A 15195-nucleotide genomic window follows, 5' to 3' on the forward strand; every position below is an offset into this window, starting at 1 on the left:
TCACATACACTGTGACTGATACACACAGAGAGTCATAAACACTGACTGATACACACAGATAATCATATACACTGAGAAATACAGAGAGAGTCATATTCACTGTGAGAGTGATATACAATGAGAGATACACAGAGAGAGTCATATACTCTGTGAGAGATACACACAGGAGTGATACACCCAGTGAGACGCAAACAGTGAGTGAAACACACAGTGACTGAAACAGACAGTGCCTGGTACAGACAGTGACTGATACACACAGTGACTGATACACACGGTGAGTGATACACACGGTGAGTGGCACACACGGTGAGTGGTACACACGATGAGTGGTACACGCGGTGGGTGGTACACGCGGTGGGTGGTACACGCAGTGAGTGGTACAGGCGGTGAGTGGTACAGGCGGTGAGTGATACACACGGTGAGTGGTACACACGGTGTGTGATATACACAGTGACTAATATACACGATGACTGATATACACAATGACTGATATACACAGAGAGTGATATACTCATTGTGTGATATGCCCAGTGAGTGATATGCCCAGTGAGTGATATGCCCAGTGAGTGATATGCACAGTGAGTGATATGCACAGTGAGTGATATGCACAGTGAGTCATATACACAGTGTGGGATCTACACATTGAATTACATACAAAATGTATCATATACACAGTGAGTGATATACACAGTGAGTGATATACACAGTGTGCGTTACATATAGTATGTTATATATACACTATGTGGTATACACAGTGTTTAATGTATACAGTGTGATCCTTTCAATATTTATATTGTGAAACCAGTAATTTCTTCTTCACGGTGCTAACCTTGGGAAGCACACAGATGCTGAGGCTTGTGTAACAAATTAAGTAAAGAGGATGTTGGGTATCGGTCAGCTGGGTAGTATGACCAACACAAAAGGAATAAGGAATGGTCTGAATATAGTAAGAGTGTGTGTTATGATGGGACGAGTAAAAGAGCAGTGCTGGTGCTGAGCAGCTGACGATCAGCAATCTTAACAGGTAATAGAATGGGTTCCAGCTGGGAAGGTCAAATCCTGAATGGGGGAATGAAGAGGGACATCTAATGGGAAATTATTATGGCATTTATTGGCAGCCTTAATTTAATGATTGACTGACTGGTGAATAAGTCTCATTCAGTCCTTCTACATTTCTTTCTTCAGATTGCCCACAAAATATACAGTCAGTTCACTTCACAGTATTTTCTGTGAAGCGCTTTGAGACGTCTCAAAGACATGATAAGGCACTCTATCAAATGCAAGGATTATTATTATTATTATTTGGATTCATTCATGCACCCCCCTACCTCTCCGACCTACTATCCCCTCACATACCTGCCCGTACCCTCCGTTCCTCTGGCTCCGGTCTGCTCCACATCCCCCGCCCTAACCGCCCTACCATCAGTGGCCGGGCCTTCAGCCTCTCAGCCCCGAGGCTCTGGAACTCCATCCCCCAGTGCCTTCGCCGCCTCCTCCCTTTCCTCCTTCAAGGCCGATCTCAAGACCTTTCTCTTCAACCGTGTCTTCAGCTCCCCTCTCGACTCTCTACCCCCTCCTCGCTCCCTCCCTTCCCTCCCCTCACCCTGACCATTTCCCCCCTGTTCGGGTCCCGACCCAACTGTCCAGCGCCTTGGGACGTCCTCCTGATGTGAAAGGCGCTCTATAGATGAAATCTTGTTGTTGTTGTATTTTAATAATAATAATAATACTTACATTTGATATAATGCCTTATCAAATCCCTCCACTCCTCTGCACCCACTGACCTCTCTGACCTCCTCTCTCCTCACAACAGGGCCATTGCTTTCGCTCCACTGGGTCTGGCCTCCTCCTTGTCCCCCAAATCCTCTGCTCCACCATTGGCGGCCGTGCCTTCAGCCACTACACCCCGAGGCTCTGGAACTCCCTTCCTCACTCCCTTCCCCTCACCCCCTCTCTTCCTATTTTCAGGTTTCAGCTGAAGACCTTTCTTTTCGACAGTGCCTTTGGTCACCTTCCTCCCCTTCCCCCTGGCTCAGCCCCAGAATCCCTCACTGTGAAGCGCTCTGAGACACCGTCCGGGGTAGAGGGCGCTTTATAAATCCAAGTTGTTGTTGTTCATGCCTGCATCACCTCCAGGCTCGACTATGCAAACGCCCTGCTTGTTGGCCTTCCCAACTCCTCCCTCCACAGGCTGCAGATAATCCAGAACTCTGCAGCCCGTGTCCTCTCCCGCACCAAAATCCATGGCCCCATCTCCCTCACTCGCCCGATTCCATTGGCTCCTTATCCTTTAGAGGATCCAGTTCAAGATCCTGGTCCTCACCTACAAAGCCCTCCATGGCCTCACCCCACCCTACCTCTGCGACCTCCTAACCCCCTATCAACCCGCCCTTTCCCTCCGCTCAGCCGGCTCCGGGCTGCTCCATGTCCACCGACCCAACCGCCCCCCCATTGGCGGGAGAGCCTTCAGCCACTCTGCCCCCAACCTCTGGAATTCCATCCCCCAGTCACTCCGCCTCATCCCCTCCTTAGCCTCCTTCAAGTCGCGCCTCAAGACTCTCCTCTTCGACCATGCCATCGGCCACCCCCCTTCCCCTCTCCTCTCCCCCACCCTGACCCCAGCTCGGGTCTGAAATGCTATATTCTGTCCAGCGCCTTGGGATGTCCTCCCGACATATGTATATACAAATGTAATACAAATTGCTATACAAATGTAATGTTGTTGTTATCACATCATTGAGATATCCCAAAGCGCTTCATAGGATTGACTTTGTATTTTTGTGGGCGAAATGCAGCATCTAATTGCCACACATATGTGCCACAAACAGCCATGGAGTAAGTGACCATATTTTTTGGGGGGAGATTGTTGGCCAGGGCACCGGGAGAAACTCCCTTCTGTTTTAGAATAGTGCCAATGGGATCTTTTATGTCCATCTGGCGGTTTAATGTCTCATCTAAAGTACGGCACCTCCGACAATGTAACACACCCTCAAGAATGCATTAGAGTGTCAGCTTAGATTACGTGATTTCAAGTCCCAGTTCGCGGCTTGAACCCAGAATCTTCTGACTCAGAGGCGAGAGTGCTACCACTGAGCCAGGGTGACAAGCGAACAGCTGGCTACATGCCTCCTTGTAGGTAGCAACTCATCAGTTTGATGCATCTGCAAGTCACTTTAATGGATGGTCAGTCTATTATGTCTGCTGCCCATCCACTAATATAATAAAAATCTTTACATTTGTTATACATGTAGAAATGTCTCCAAGTGCTTCATAGAGTTTTCTGTAAAATGTAGTTACTGTATTTGCAGTTGAATGTGGCTGCCAATTTGCACTCGACAATGTCCCACAAACAGCCATGAGGTGCCCAAATAATTGGAGAATCGCTTTTATTTTCATATAGAAAATAGCCAAATCGTTGGCTGTGACTCCCTTCTATTTTCAAATAGTGCTATGAGATCTTTAGTGTCCACCTGAACAGGAGATGGGACCTTGGATAAGCCAGACAGCACCAGTTAAAAAAAACTGTTAAAATGCATTATATAATCCTTAGTGTTTAATTAACTTTCCTCCAGTCATATTATTGTTACACTAGCTATAAAAGGAAAGTGTTAACAGCCCAACAATTTCTGTGCTCCTCAATATATTTCAAATGGAGAAGGTTGTTTTGGCTGTTCTTTCGTAAAATCCTTTTTTTAAAAAAAAAGTCATCGTAAGACTATGAAACAATTTTTTGGTTTAATTGGGTTCATTAATATTTCATACTTCACTCTGCAGATGTAACTTACTGCAATATTGATTACTCTACGCCTTTCACAACTATTGACATTTCTCCCCTATTCGATATGAATATTGCTGTGACATTGCTGCTTCAATGTACCAGTTTAAATTCTATTCCTGAAATTTGTTGGTGTTTACCATCAAATTGCCGAGATTATTTGTTTTGTAACCTGAGGGTTTAAAGTAAAGGAAGCTGGCACTGTTCATAATTACTATGAGCGTAAACTTTGATGTTAAATAGGAACCAACTGGATATGAAACTTAAAAGAAAGTTTGAAACTAAGCATTACCAAATGGCTGATTCCTACAATTCAGGCGTAGCTGAGAATACTGAGGAGTCTTGTAGCTCAGTGGTTGGAGCACTCACCTCACAAATGAGAGACCTAGGTTCGATTCCCGGCAGGGCGAAACCTTTGGCAAGTTTCCTTACTCCACACGCCTGATAATAATCCCTCAAGAAAAAAAGTAATAAAATTGGTCACATCCATCCATAACTGTTTGTGGGTCACTGCTATGTGTAATTGACTGCTGCATTTCGCCCACAAATATACAGTCAATTCACTTTACAGTTTATTCTGTGAAGTACTTTGAGACGTGAAAAGCGCTGTATCAAATGTAAGGATTGTTATTATATTATTATTATATTTAACTTCCACAAGTCTCCCATGCAGTAAAGAAGGAACCTGCAATTTTATAGAACTTCATCATATCAAATTGTTGCAAAATTCTTCACAGAAGATCAGTATCAAGTTTTACTTAGCCTAAGTAAACGTTTCTTATCAAATGTGTCTCGGATGTTAGTAAGGTCCCACAAATAGCTCTGAGGTCATTGATCAATTAACCTGGAGGATTATTAATCTGAACACCAGGGGAATCTCCCTTCACTTTTCCAATAGTAATAGGATTGTTTTACATCCACCTGGAGAGACAGACAGAAGCTTAGTTTAGCTGATCATCCCAAAGAAAGTATTGTATCGCTAACAATCTCCAACTTAAGCGCTCCGAGCTGCCACCCAGGATGAAGGGCACTATATAAATGTAAATTGTTGTTGTTGAAGTATCATCCTAGAGTTCAAATCACTTTGTGGGGCTTGAACCCACAATTGTCTGACCCAGAGGCAAGTGTGTCATTAATTGGCAGTATTGCCAAAGACGCTGTTCTGTCTTCAAGAGTGAGGATTTGCATTCCAGTATTGCTGAGTCCCATTCTCTATGTGGAATTCTAAATTAAAAGCAGCTTTGATGCCTAGTTGCCTAGAACCCAACTCATATCTTGGTGTGTGCCTTCCACCAATGAAAATCTTGGAATCCATATCACTGAACAGGTCACTGAGACAGGGAAACCCATGGTGAGATGACAAAGTTGGCTCTAAGGGAGCAGGAACTGTCAGTGTGGCAGGTGATTCCCCCCTCACCCAATTTTTAATCCAGTATCTCATTAAGCAACCCTAAAACACTGTGTTCTGTGGTTAGCAACTGCTCTACAATTGATAACAACAAAGATGGTGATGATCCAAATTTTTGAATGGCTTCAGACTCAGAATCACGGTCAAACACCATGGTTGAAGCAGAAATCATTCATGCATTTATGAAAAAACTCAATGCATATATGAGGGAGAAGGAAATAGATGGCTATGGCAGGAGGCTAGGCTGTGGGGAATTAGGATGGGTGAAGGCTCATGTGTTTCAACCTGGCACGGACCAGTTGAGCCAAATGGCCTCAGTAATGCTGTAGAGTCATGGTTTCAAAGAAACTGTTTTAGAAAACTGCATCATTAATAGCTGTAATTTGGAAAAGAATGAATCATTTATTTAGCTACAATTAGCTTCTACAAATACAGCAGGTTACAAGTCTACAGCTTTACATCAAAGCTGAATGGATATCTTAATGTCATATCAAGTGAAACTTGAGATCTTAACAGTTTAATTTGTGGTGTTCTTTTCTTGGTATGTTCTCCATTGTGTTCTTTTCTTGGTAAGTTCTCCACTCTGCCCCCAACCTGTGGAATTCCATCCCCCAATCACTCTGCCCGCCTCCTGCTTCGCCTCCTTCAAGTCCTGCCTCAAAACTCTCCTCTTCGACCATGCCTTTGGTCACCCCCCTTCCCCTCCCCTCCCTTCTCCCCCCTGATCCCATTTGTTGGAAAATATGCAGAAAAGCCCTTTGGAAACATAGGAGAGCAATGATATGGGGATCATAACGGAAAAGTCTGATAATGATCTGATTTAAGTTAAGATAATGTTCCTCGAATCGGCTGGAATCTGTGTAATGGCTGGATCAAAGCTCCGTCTGACTAGCTGAGTTGCTGCAGTAAACAGTTCTTGAGTGTTAAACCATCTAAGTAAACTCAAGTGAAGGGGGATGGGTTGGTAAAATCCTATTAAATGCGTTGAGACATTTTGTTGACATGATAAGATGCTATATCAAATGCAAGGATTATTATTATTCAAGGGCTCTGGCTACCCTGCATGATGGGTGCTATACAAATGTAAGTTATTATTGCTCTTATTACCCTGCAGCAGTTATATTATCAATGGGGCTCCATCAGGATCGAAACAGTGATCATTTTCGAATGACCACCACATTTTGCACTCAATGAATGGATAATAATAATAATAAGCCTTGCATTTGATATAGCGCCTTATCACATCTTCCAGACTTCTCAAAGCGTTTCACAGAATATACTGCAAGTGAATTGACTGTATATTTTGTGGGTGAAGAGCAGCAGCCAATTTTGCACAGCAGTGTCCCACAAACAGGCGTGGATTATGGGACCACATTTTGGGGGGGAGGATTTAATGCAAAAAAGAGAAACCCAAATTGTAAGAAATTATTGACTCAGCGATAAAAAAATTAATAAATAACCAACACAAGCTCCGCTCCCAGCACAGAGCCCCTCCCCCTGACAGAGCCTCACCCCTGCCACAGGGTTCCTCTCTTGCTAACGCCCCACCCTGACACAGAGCCCCACCCCTGTCACAAGGCTTTGCCCCCAGCACAGAGCCTTGCCCCAGCAAAGAACTCCTTGGGATACTTGGGAAGGGAGGTAAGCAGGGTCTCCTTGGAGCTGAACTGGCTCCAATGTGACATGCTTAGCAATGGAATGTCGAAATCGAGCCAACTCTCTGAGGCGATCTTTAGTCCGGTTCCTGAGCCAGGTGGGTCTGCAGTATACCAGGGCACTGCGGATGATAGCACAGCCAGCCTGGCTCATCGGCAGGACTTGGAAGAGCAGACCAGTCAATCGGGGCAGCAAAGCATCCTATTCAGCTCCTGTTAACCCTGAAAACCAAGGCCCTAATGGGTAGGGTGGTCAAGCAAGCAGGAAAGCTTGCCAGACAGAAATATCAATGGCAAGCTACGCGGTTTTAGCTGGTTAGACACCAGCAGTACCCCAATACACATTCTGGAGTCCACAAGCCTTGGTTCTTGCCAACCTGCACCTAATACTTTATGGATTTCGGTAGCAGGATGTGTCCCTCTAGGGAGAGAATGCACGTTTCATTCCAACAATCTATCTCTGGGATTTCCATATGTAGGTGGGATGCACGGAATTCTCAGTTTGGTTTGGCTTCTCTGCCATGATCTCAGCAGCACACTATATCACAGGATAATTTTTTTGTGAGGCATATTGTGCGTCCGGTTCTTCTGTTAAGCCTCCAAAACAATAAGAACTTCTATCTACATTCTACAGGTGTAACCTTTGTACCCTATACTGAATCTCAAATAGAAGTATCAACAAAATGTTTTTTAAGAAGCGCAAGAATAATTGATGGCTGTTTTACAGTTCTTGTAGCTTTATACAAATGAAAGGTTGTGATCCATGTATTCCACCATATATGTCAAATAGTTAATGCCTGTGAGAGTTTTTGAGTAAACTATCTCAGCAAATTCCAGGACATTGAAGACATCTATTCAAGTAGATTGAGCTGGTGAAGTGGAGAAATAAAGCTAATAATTACGAGATTTTGATGGACGTGGCTACATCTGGTCGGTTGGCAGGAGGTAAATGTGATGTGGGGATACTTGATGCCTTTGACGGATCTTTTATTTAATGTTAGAGCACATTCCTGATTTGTGGTGCTTGTTTATTCAAGGCCCTGGTCATGTTTGCCACCTAGCTGTGTATATTGTAGTTTGCTTCATGCCTTACAGCCCACCAGTTTATAAAATATAACACACATTGGCATAACATGTCTCTGTTCACATACGTTGTGTGGATGACCACATACAGGCTTGAAAGAATTGGGCATTTCGGGATACTTTAGGAAAACACATCAATATATCTTAAGCTGGTCAAAGACTGCATCCATCATCATTTGGTGATTGAAGTCTTCTGTAATAGAAACAGATTTTGAAAAGCTGAGGAAGAGGTGGATGTGTTGTGAATTGAATTGAATGAGCTGGGTTACATGAACACAGTGTATTTACCAGGAAGACTACACTGTTGGTGAAAGCCAAGAGCTTTCCATAGCAGGTCACCTTTACAGACAACAAAATAATCATGTGTAGCCTTTGAAAAATATACCAGAGGTACTAGGGGAGATCTGTCATTGAGGTCAGGGAGGAGGGAATTTCCTCTTGACCTTGAGTGTAGGGGCTATAATGGGACTATCATCACCAGTAATCAATATTGCTATACGTAAAGTTCAGTTCACATTGAAGAAAATTTGTATCATGATAAGTGAAGAATAAATTTATGTAATATAATACAATTTACATTTATATAGCACCTTTCAGTTTGGGAGGCGACGGGATCACAAGATCTCATTCAGAAAGAATTTGACTTTGAGATTTGTCAAACCTTTATGTTTTTGTTTCATAACCAAACTGACTAATTACGAAACAAAATGACCATAGCTCTGCATCTCAGGCACCGTTTTTAATCAATCCTGATATTTTCCAAGGGGTTATTAAAATGTGAAAAATGCTTTCATGTGCTGGACTATGAATATTCCCCATGCTGAGCAATAAAAAAAGAATAATTAGAGACTATTCCAAGCACTCTATGCTTGGAATAGGATCATACATCTGATTCCTGGAATAAGAATTATGAACAATAGGAATGTCCCTCTGGCTTGGCATTGTGCTCTGCCACTGTCAAGTGTGTGAGGGGAGCTATATAAATGCAAGTTGTTATTGTCATTGAATGATACAATCAATTCATTCCATCATAATAATACATGAGTCAGGTATCTTTTCAGTGGGTGATTACCGTATTATTTGGGGGTAATTGAAGCCAGAAAATGGTATGATTGATTTATATTTAACAACAGCTTGCCCTTATATAGAGGCGATACGATGATACTTTCACATACAATGACATGTTACATGAACTGTGTAGGACACCAAGCAAGATGGGAGGGTGAGGTGGGTGAAGTGCCCAAAAACACCTAAAAAAGTAGGTGTTTTAGAAAAGTTTTAAAGGCAGTAGAAAAAGGTATGAGGTAAAAGGATTTAGGGGAGAGTTCCAGAGAGCAAAGTCTACTAGTGAAAGTTAAAGGGGCGAAATGCAGGCCTGAGTTTGTAGAGCAAAGGAAGAGAGTGAGAGGGTGATCTAATTGAGGTGTTTGGAATGATAACGGGATTTGAAAGGGTAGATATAGAGAAACTATTTCCTCTGGAGGGGGAATTCATAACAAGGGGGCATAATCTTAAAATTAGAGCTAGACCATTTAATAGTGAAATCAGGAAGCACGTTTTCACACAAAGAGTAGTGGAAATCTAGAACTCTCTCCCCCAAAAGGCTGTGGATGCTGAATCAATTCAAATTTCCAAGACTGAGGTCAATAGATTTTTGTTAGGTCAGGGTATTAAGAGATATGGAGCAAAGGCAGGTAAATTGAATTGAGGTACAATAGAATGAAGGAACAGGCTCGAGGGGCTGAATAGTCTACTTCTGGGGCTACATTTCTATGTAAGACAAAGGGATAAACTCCCTTCTCTTTTTGAATAGTGCCATAAGATCTTTAGTATCCACTTTAATAGTCAGACGGGACCTCAATTTAATGTCTCACCCAAAAGATGGCACCTCTGGTAATGCAGAATGGTCCTAAACCTTAAAAAACAAGTGTATTCCAGATCCCAGGATGAGTATCTGTGGCTGAATATATCCCTTTCTTAGTCTGGAGACACTGAGGCCAAATAGAATGCATACACCATGGTGTTGGCTGGGATAGCTAACCCTAAGATCGCTAACCAATACAACGATTGTATTGCACAATATAACACAAAAAGGGGCACATCCCTTACAGCCATGAAGGGAACCTGGTAAACTCCCTTTTTGAACTCAACATTTTGAAATATAGGAGTGTGAATAATTTTGATATCGATAAAATGAATTCACCGAATAATGAAACCCAATGAAGCGTTTCCAAATCAGTTCACCCTTTGTTGGATTGATTACTTTAATGTTTAACCTAATAAATTAAATTGATTTAATTGCAGAGAAAAGAATGTTTAAATGTGACTAATGTGATATAAATTGATCATGTTCATGAGGGAGAAGGAAATACAAGGGTGTTGGGGGAAGCTAAGAAGTCTAGATTATGATGGGTAGAGACTCATGTGAATCTAAACACCGGCATGGAATTGTTGGGCCAAATAGCTTGGATCGGATCTGTAAAATTCTATACAACATTTACGTGAAGCTGCTAATAAAAAAACAGGGGATAAACTTCAATCTTTGAAGATACTTTTACAATCTGGAAGCAAATAGTTTCATGGACGTTGGCATTGAGAACAATGTATGGAGGGTTAACTTCATCTTGGGCACATCTGGGTACATTTTCAATGAATACATTATGAATTTATAAATTTAAACCACACGTTAACAACAACAACAACAACAACAAGATTCCATTTATAAATTTAAACCACACGTTAAACCCCTGTAGGTACTTCAATCATATACCACTTCTTGACAACTGCAAAGTGTCAGACTGATTGATGCTGACGGCTTTCGGAGTATCTAAGAAACAGATTAAGTTTGAGTTTTATTAATGTCAGTGGGTAAGCTCTTCTGTGTATTTGGACAGATACCAAAACAGAACTTTAACCATCACTATTTTTTCCCATTTCTGCAAATAAATTTATTGTTTTGTTGAACCTGGGGAGAATGGAATATATTTTCTAAGCAGAAATGCATAATGGATTCTAAATTTAGCATCATTACGTACAATAAGACTGACATGAACGACAACAACTTGCACTTAAATAATGCCCTCCGCACAGGGTAGCGTCTCAGAGCTCTTAACAGTGGTGGAGCCTGACTCCGAGCCTGGGGGGGATGATGAGCACGGACGTAGAGGAAGGTTTTCAGGCAGGACCTGAAAAAGGGGAGAGAGGGGGCAAGGCGGAAGGATTGAGGGAGAGTGTTCCAGAGTTTCGGAGCGTAGTGGCTCAAAGTGCCTACCTCCAATGTTGAATGTATAAGGGACCAGCAGGAGACCGGTGCCAGTTGAGCGGAGGTGCTGGGTGATGGATTGGGGAGTGAGGAGGTAGGGAGATGCCAGGGAGTGAATAGATTTGAACACGAGTGTAAGGATCTTGAAGTTGATCTGTTCGGTGATGGGGAGACAGCGGAGCCTGGCCAGAACTGGTGAGATGGGGGTACAGAGTTTGGTCTGGATCAGTATGCGGGCAGCAGAGTTCTGTATGAGCAGGACTTTTTGAATAGTGGAGCTGGGGAGACAGACGAGGAGTGCGTTTGATTAATCTAGGCGGGAGGTGACAATATAATAATACAATATATAATAATATTATTATTAGACAAATGGATGCACAAGGGTTTCGGCTGCATTTGGGGTAAGGTCCGGTCAGAGGCGTGCAATGTGGCGGAGATGGAGGAAGGTGGTCCTGGTCAGGGACCAGATGTGGGGGAGCAAGGAATGCTGGAGGTCGAACCAGATGCCTAGATTGCGCACTGGTTTGGTGAGTCTGAGGGAGAGTCCAGGGAGGTTGAGGAGTTCAGGTCTGCAGGAGTGAAGACTTTGACGGGAGCCAAGGAGTATGAAGAACAAGTCATAGAATCACAGAATGTCTACAGTACAGAGAGGGGACATTCAGCCCATCAAGTCTCTGCTGGTACAGGTTCTTCTCTAATCCCTCCCCAATTCTTTCCCAATAACCTTTAATATTATTTTTCCTCGATCATTTATCTAATTCCCTTTTAAAAGCTGTTATGGCCTCAGCCTCAAAGACATTTTGTGGAGTCCCTCAGTGTAGTGGTTAACGAACTTGCTTCGCAAACGAAAGGACCTAGGTTCGATTCCCGCGTAGGACGAAACCTAAAGCAAATTTCTTTACTGCACATGTCTCTGTTTACATAGCATTAAGTAGCGAGACACCTGGGTTCAATTCCAGGCAGGGCGAAACCTTGGGCAAGTTTCCTTACTCCACATGCCTAATAATAATCCCTCCAAAACAAAACAATAATAAATTGGTCATTTTCAACCCACGACTGTTTGTAGGACACTGCTGTGTGCAATTGGCTGCCACGTTTCGCCCACAAATATACAATCAATTCACTTTACAGTCTATTTTGTGAAGCGCTTTGAGATGTCTAGACGTGAAAAGCGCTACATCAAATGCAAGGATTTTTTTTAGAAATCCAATTGTTAGTCGATTAGTGGCTTGCTTTCTGGTGGTAATAATCCCTCTAAAAATAAAAATGTGTTCATTCATTCTGTTTGGGGGACACTGCTATGTGCAATTGGCTGCTGCATTTCGCCCAGAAAATATGAAGTCAATCCACTTTACAATATATTCTGTGAAGCGCTTTGAGACGTCTCAACGATGTGATAAGGCACCATATCAAAAGCAAGGATTATTATAGGCATTCTGTGTAAAAATAACCTAATAATTCCTTTTACATATCCTGTAGATAGCTATTTGTGATCACTTAATTGTGTACTGAAATACTAGATTAGTTCTGAATTAACTAGCCATGTGAGTGATTAATTTTCCACCCTCTCTCTCTCTCTCATTCTGTCTCATACAGACACATCTGTAGCGCAGATTTCCGCTTTGGGCAAGTGGTTCCTTTACAAGCAAACGCTTTCTGTCTAGCCAGTGCTTACATCATTGCAGACTGTCGCGGTATAAAAAAATTGGGCTGGCTTGATTGATGTGTTCCGTGCCATTTGCAACATATGAAATCGGTAAAACAAAATTCTAGCTATTTAAAGCTAAACAAATGACAAAATCTTTCAGTGCTTCACTTTGCTAAGAGACATGAGTATAGATTGCAAATATGCAATGTAGTGTATTCAATTTGATAGGACCTCAATTTAACGTCTCATCCAAAAGGCCCTCTGTATTTACCAATTTACCTATGAATGTAATCATCGTTCAGATTTCAAGCACTTTGTAATACTACCTAGTAATCTAGTGAGTTTTTTTGACAACTGTTTCATTTTTGTGTGTTTTTTTAAAATCAAATGTATGCAGAGGTGTTTTTTCCCCCTAAAACGAATGGATTTCTATTAGGGTCACAATTAATCTGTGAATGCTTAAAGAAAATAATATGTTAGTCAAAGAAATTGGTGGAGTATCATATTGCCAGCAATATGGTGCAAAATGCTGAATGTTTGTCCAAAGCCAGTTTGAGTGGCTGCCTATCATTCTTACATTGAACTGGGAAATCCAAAGAATCATTATTGCAGCCCTTGTCCACAGTGGTTAAAGTGGATCACTATTTTTTCCAGGTTATTCTATGGTTTGTAGCTTACAAATATTTGAATGTTGGTTACTAATTGAAAATTCCTAGGACCCAATTTCTCCAGGGAATGGCTAGTTGCAATTTCATGTTGTTCAACTGTGTCAGCTTGGCCCAGTTGTTTACATATTTGCTTTTGGGTCTGTTGATTCCTTGCCCAGATAAAATTGGTAGTTCATTTCATTGCTGTATGCAAATTCGCTGCTGCATTTGACTGTTAATACACAGTCACTACACGTTACAGTAAATGCTGTGAAGCAGGTTGATAGATTTTGAGCATTATATAATGACATGATCAATTATTATATCAAATGTAAGGATAATTATTATTATTTTGTGCGTTCTGGCTCCAAGCTCCATTGATTCATGTAAATCGTTACCTCTCCAACCTGCTCACATCTCACCCCAATATCTTTCCCTTTCGCTTGGGCAGCTCGGGTCTTCTGCACATCCCTTGACTCCTCTGTTCCACGGTGCTTTGGCCGTAGCTGTGCTTTCCTACACTATGCCCCAACCCGCTGCAGCTCTCTGTCTCAATCCTTCCACCTTGCCCCCTCTTTACCTGAGTTCAGATCACACCGGAAAACTTTCCTCTTTGACCATGCCTATTGTCATTTCCCCTTTCTCCCTGGGTCGGTGTCAAACTGCACCATTGTTAAGAGCCCCAGGATACCACCCTGTGTGAAAGGTGCTATATAAATGCAAGTTGTTGTTACTGTTCCTAGTTGAGCTCATAGTCCAGGCAGACATTCCAATACAACAGTGGAATGGCTCAATAGCATTAATATTATCTTTCAAATTAAATCTTAAACTGATGTCCTGATGATCTGTGGGACTGCTTTGTGAAGTTTGGTGTTACAGTGCTCTGAAGATATGGTAACAAACTAAGTTTTGGGGAATATTTTGGAAATCTGGTCTCGGGAGCAGGGAGTAGTTAGCCTGGGATGGAAGAGTTAAACTTTAATGATATGTTACAAGTGTATTTTCTGGAGTTGAGAAAGCTGAGTGGTGATTTGATTATAATAATCCTTGCATTTGATATAGTGCCTTATCGTGTCATTGAGACCTCTCAAAGCGCTTCACAGAATATACTGTAAAGTGAATTGATTATATATTTTGTGGGCGAAAAGCAGCAGCCAATTGCGCACAGTAGTGTCCCACAATCAGTCATGGATTGAGAAACCAAATTATTTATTTATGTATTTGAAGGGATTTTACCTCCAGAAAGCAATCTGCTATTTGAATAACAACTGGGTTCCTACTTACTACAAGATAAACAGAGGCGTGTGGAGTAAGGGAACGTACCTAAGGTTTCCCCCTGCCTGCGAATCAAACCTGCAACCCCTCACTTGTGAGGCGAGTGCTCCAACCAATACTTTACAGGACTCCACAAGATTTGGACCTTTGGCTTGCAAAGTTAACAGGAGCTGAGTGAGAAGAATCCTTGCCCCAAATGACTAGTCTGCCCCTCCAAGTGGATAGAGGAATTAAGGATATGGGGATAAGGCGGGCAGATGGAGTTAGGTTAGAAGATCAGCCATGATCTTAATGAATGGCGGGGCAGGCTCGAGCGGCCGAATGGCCTACTCCTACTCCTAATTTCTATGTTCCTAAGTCCTAAAGATGAGTTTGTCTGATCTGTAATCAGCAGAGTTCTGGAGTACTATGAACTATGGCAATATAAGCTAAATAGCACAAT

Source organism: Callorhinchus milii, unplaced genomic scaffold (genome assembly GCF_018977255.1).
Source record: "Callorhinchus milii isolate IMCB2004 unplaced genomic scaffold, IMCB_Cmil_1.0 Scaffold4, whole genome shotgun sequence".
In the NCBI taxonomy this organism is placed as follows: domain Eukaryota; kingdom Metazoa; phylum Chordata; class Chondrichthyes; order Chimaeriformes; family Callorhinchidae; genus Callorhinchus; species Callorhinchus milii.